Raw genomic sequence first — 5,803 nt, 5'->3', positions numbered from 1 at the left:
AATTTGAACATTTCCTGTTTGTCTAACAATGTTTAAAAAAAAAAAATAAAATAAAAAAACTTTTGTTCCTCTTGCCATATTGGACTTCACAGACATTAAACTGTTGTCACACCACACACCAATAAATGTAACTTTCTGGGGTAAAAAATCAGTTTGTCCAACACATTTGCCTTTATAGAAACAATGGTCAGTGTAGGGATTTCACAGTAGCGAGAGATCGGGTTTTGTGCAACCTCAATTTTCCTTTTACACAGTTAGACAAACAAAATATTAGTTTTTATATATTATATATTATTGTGTATTATTAAACATTTTTTAACTTGTGTAAATCTACAATAAATTTCAAAATTTAAGTATGGTCAATATTTATCAATTGTAAAAAGGTTTAAAAAGGCAGACAACATACAGTAACATGCATACATGTATTCACAAGAAAAGACCAAAAAGAGTTTTTGGTATGGTTTCATCAAAGACATTTATTAAGTCTCTGCTAGGCAATTCACACGTTGACACATGTTGATATCAAGAGACCGTCACCTTAGGACATTAACCCCCAGGGGTCCCCAGGTGAAAAAAAAGTAGTATTTAATGTATTAAAAATATACTTAAAATTTAAGTAATATGTTTTTAATACATTTGTATTCCCAACGTGCTTATTTAAAGTGTATTAAAAATATGTTAAATAGCTTTTAAATGTATTTCAAAAAAGTGTACTAGAAGTACGTTGGTAATAAATATATGCTTAATTACACTTTTTAAAAGTATGCTAAACTCAAGCATACTTTTAATTTATTTCTAAAAAGTGCACTAGAGGTAAGCTGGTAATAAATATATGTTTAATTACACTTTTTAAAAGTATGCTAAACTCAAGTATACTTTTAATGTATTTCTAAAAAGTGCACTAGATGTAAGCTGGTAATAATTATATCTTTAATTACACTTTAAAAAAGTATGCTAAACTCAAGCATACATTTAACGTATTTCTAAAAAGAGCACTAGTTGTACACTGGGAAAAAATATATGTTTAATTACACTTTTTTTTAAGTATGTTAAGCATACCTTTACAGAAGTTTTAGTGTATTTAGAAAAAAACACATTTTTTTTAAACATGTACATTAATTTTAATAGGCTAACACTGCCATTTCAACATCATAACATTGAACGTCCATTATATATTGATTTTACAAAGTTAATCCACATAAATTTGTTAGTTTTTATATTCAAACAACACGTGACGGACGTGACTAAACCTCATTGGTTCTTGGGATTCAGTACGTCACATTGGCTTCCTGATTCTGTTGTTCGATACACAACGTGCATGATCGTTGGTAAATGTGGATTAAAAGTTAAAACTAAAACTGTTAAATTATATATAGTGATCATCAGAGGACTTGGTTGAAACAACGCAATTCACATGGATTACTTCGCCGATGTTTTTTATTGTTGTTGCGATTTACTTTTTGAAATGTGAGCAGTTTTTAAGTATCAAGTGGATCTGACATCGAGGGGGAAATTTACGTTTCTTGGATTAAAGTACATCGGTTTTTGTTTGAAGATGAATGAGAGAACATGAGATTAAGTTAAGTGATGACAGATTTTTGCTTTTTTATTTTTAGTGAACTATTAAATAAGTAGAACATTTAGTATTACAGTATGTCTTAATTTTAACCCAGCTTCTTCAAGCGTGTATGTTGTGTGTCTTTTGGAACATAAAGTTACATTTTTTTGTGAGTAAAGTTAGGCATTTCATTTCTCTTGTTGTATTTCAGAAATCATAACAGCCTGTCTTTTTTAGCACAGCGGCATTCAAATTGACCAATCAGAGCCGAGAATTTCTAATAAGTCGAAGTAGAGATGAACAGATAAAGATATAGCCCATAAAAATACTTATTCTTGGTGGTGAGTTTTTAGTTCTACAGTATTTGTATAACATTTTGATCACTTTTACGTTTTTCTAATGCTAATGTTTAAAGAGTAACTAAACCAACTTTTTTAGTTAATGATCTGTAAGAATGATGCTTTATTAGTGTAAATTTTTTGACATTTGGATATAAAGTGTTTCAATACTACAATATTGAGAGTGAGGAGTCACGTGCCGATTTGGGCGGGGTCTGCGCCGGTCCGCCATGATGGTAGGTGACGCTATCAGTTGCCAGGGGCAACTTCACAGAGACGCGACTTCCAGAGCTCTTTTAATTTATTATTTCGGCAGGACAGAGACGATCTACAAATATGATAAAGAAAATGAATAAAGCAATGCAAAAAATAAGGCGAAAGAAAAGAGACCTTACAGGAACAAGCTCACAAACAGCATTGTACTGGCAAAGGTAACTTACGTTTCTTCACTTGCTTTTAGTGTATTGTAATTAAGTTACATTGCATTTAGCAGACACTTCTTGACCAAAATGACAAAGTAATTAACTGCGACGGTTTCTAAACACTAGGTTGTAACGAGATGTTCAATATATACAAACGTTTCCAACACTTTACTTGAAAGAGTGTGTATAAGACTGACATAAAACCTTCATAATTATTTATGACATGACACATGTCATGATGAATACAAAGGAGGTTTTATGCATGTTTATGACAACTGTTATTAAGTGTCATTCGTTCGATTATGACATTTTTAATGCAAATATGCCATTGTTTGAGATGTCTTTGTTATGCATAATGGTGTCTCCATTTCGGTAACCCAAAAACTGTATTCCACTGTTCCAATGTTTTCCATATGTATCGTGTGAGGTGCTGGAGCAGTTTTTAACGCAGCAGTTACTGCCAGGCATGGTAAAACAGTGTAGAATTGCGAAAAACCTCATCTACTACCGAGCTAAAAACACACGTAAACAATTATGTTCTGCCGCCGGAATCCTGCCAACATGGCGTAAAGGGGGAGGAGCTCTGTACCATGACGACAACTCCTCACTCTCAATATGGTGTAAAAACGTCTGAGTGCTGCCCTCTTCAGGTTGAACGGTGGCAACTGCAGTTGAATTTTCCTTTTGGATGTTGGGTCCAAAAAATAACTCGTGACATAAGCAGGTTCAAGCTCACCACGCCCTTGTTACGATCTCACCAAACATTTGGTACAAGCTTAGTTCGTATATGAGTCCCTAAAACACTTCCCAACAGATGTAAATAGATGAACAATGACTGAATTATCCCCTTATCTTTTTTCTTCTTTTCTTTTTGTTTGTTTTAATTTTATTATAATTATTTGTTTTGTATTCATATACATATGTAATTCCTGTTTGTATTAAGAGCTGCTCCCTCAGCATGCAGCCATGTTTGTTTGTAAATCTTGATATTTTCACAAAAAAAAAAACAAGCTTAGTTCGTCCTCTCTATCTCCGTTGGGATCTGCCCACTTTTCTTGTATTTTTCAAATATTGCCAGTGGGTGGAGTCAGGCTCTGACCAGGGGTTTAGTTACGCTTTAATGCAATGCTAGTACTAGACTAAAAGGTATGTTTGAGCTGTCTTCTCTGAAAATAACATTTGTGGTTATGGATTTTACCATAGTCCTTTTTGCTTTGTTTTTTACATCCTCTAAAGTTTTAAGATACTAACTCAAAAATAACCAAGTAAAAATGTTTTGACAATCGGCGTGAATATACCACAATAAAACAGTAAAAACTCAGAACAGAACTCTGAATGTCACATTTTACACTATCAGCATTATATCATAATATGTAATTCTTTTCGTTTTGCTTTTTCCTCATATAGCAGTAACAGTGAGATCTCACTTGTGTCTCTTATTTTACCTGACACTTTTAGACAACATTACAAAGACAATTATATATTACTAACGTGATTAGCCTGCTGGACGAATTGTAAAAAACAGCACAATGTAAGCACTGCTAGTACAGGCTAGCTGAATATATCTTAATGATTACAGAGATAAGACAACACATAAAACTTGCAACCTTTCTCAGTTTGCACATCTGGACAATTCTTCACACATCATAGGTTGTAAATTTGGGTAAATCAAGCAAACGAGTAATTTTAGCGATTCTGCTGTCACTCTGCTTTAAATCTCCCGCATCGGAAACTTAAGAGCAGCCTTGAGTCAAACATGGAAGTTAAGTGTTCATAGAGTCCATTGGCATGACTTCTGATTTCCTTAAATCTCCTTAAACAGAGGTGAAATTTTCTTGTAAGCAAGAGCACAATAGACATTTCAATGGCAAATTCCCTTGGTTAAAATAAAACACAATTATCAAAGTAAAGCATATCCTGTAATACACACAGGTTGCATTATATCAGTGTCAGTGAGTTAAACCTCCTATAACCCTATGTTCAATGTAACTTGTAGAGTGCCATGTAGCGACGAATCAAACGGAGACTCATGTCAAGCTTGATGAGGACACAGTCAAAGCTTTAAAAGGTAAACTGAGGAGTTAACAAAATTCTAATGCCTATCTATGCTCATTAATTATTGGTTAATTTATATTCTGTTTCCTTTTCACACACCTTGTGATTAAGTCTTCAGTGTCTGAATGGCAAGAAGAAGTGACCCTCCACTTAAACGTGACATTTAAACTGCTCTGTGTTTTGGTTCAGCCATTTGCAGGTTTATCTCTGTCATGACTGCTGGGTGATCGATGGCTGTGTGATCTCTGTGTGTGTGTGTGTGTGTGTGTTGTTTACCTGTGGTGCCGGTTCCTCGTGTGTTCACTAACTCCGCCCCCTTGTTTCGGTAATTGTTCACCGGTGGTGTCTCGTTTACCTTTTCCTTTATATTGCACGTAGTCCTGTCTTTCGTTGCGCGCTCATTGTTTTATCACAGTCCTGCTGCCCTGCCTTGTCTTGTCAGTCGCTCTCTGTCTCTTCCTCTTGTTACCCCAGGTTTGGTTTCGGCGTTCGGGGACTCGTCTTCGCCCGGACCGCTCGCTTGTGGATTTCTGGAACTCATTGACTTTGTTTGTCTCTCGGAACAGCTGGTTCGCTTCGTTTCTAGGCAGTATACCAGCTGTCTCTGTTTCATCGGTTTGCATCATCGCCCGTGAGTGGAGTACATCTTTTACCATTGTGGATTACTTTGACTCTAATGACTGTTGTTTCTCGGTACCGCTGGTTCGCTTCGTTTTTAGGCGGTGACCAGTGGCTTCCGGGTCATCTACATCAGGATTTCACAGTGGATTACCCGTCTGAGAATTTGGATTTACCACCTTCCATCTCCGCCTGTCATCCACCTTCAGGGCGGCGAGTCTCATCCCTCTGTTGCGTGTGGTGACTGTGCTGGTGTTCTCGACGGGGTGCGTGGGTGGCTCTCTCTCTTCCTTCGGATCTGTACTGGACTATCGTGTAGCGCCGACTCACTCTCTCCTACTGTGGGAGTGCTTCATTCCCACAGTAGTGTTATCATCCGGAGTGAGTCAACGGGCGTGTGCCGTGTGTGGATCTACCAGTGACTTTGCTCTCCAGATCTCTCATTCTATTTTCTAAATAAATATTGTTAACTTGCACTTGACTCCGAAGTCTTTCTTGACAGATGAGCGTGCCACTAATGGAGTCAGCAAGTTTAGAGAGACTGGAGGTGCAGACCGCCCTTCACCAGCAGGGGGCGGCCATCGATCAACATTCATCATTATTGTCTGCTGCTGCCAGGGATTTCAGTGTCTTGTCTGAGCAATGTAAGGAGCTCAGTAATCGCTTGGACCAAGTGACTCCTCACTATGAAGCTCCAGCCTCATCCGGAGGAGCCGTTTCGATTGAACGGGAGCCACACACGGCAACACCTCCCACCTACAATGGCGACCCCAACACCTGCAGATCCTTTTTGCAACAGTGCTCTCTCGTCT

The sequence above is a fragment of the Paramisgurnus dabryanus genome, chromosome 17, assembly GCF_030506205.2.
Source record: "Paramisgurnus dabryanus chromosome 17, PD_genome_1.1, whole genome shotgun sequence".
Classification (NCBI taxonomy): domain Eukaryota; kingdom Metazoa; phylum Chordata; class Actinopteri; order Cypriniformes; family Cobitidae; genus Paramisgurnus; species Paramisgurnus dabryanus.
The sequence above is the reverse complement of the archived record's forward strand: the minus strand, read 5'-3'. Positions refer to the sequence as shown.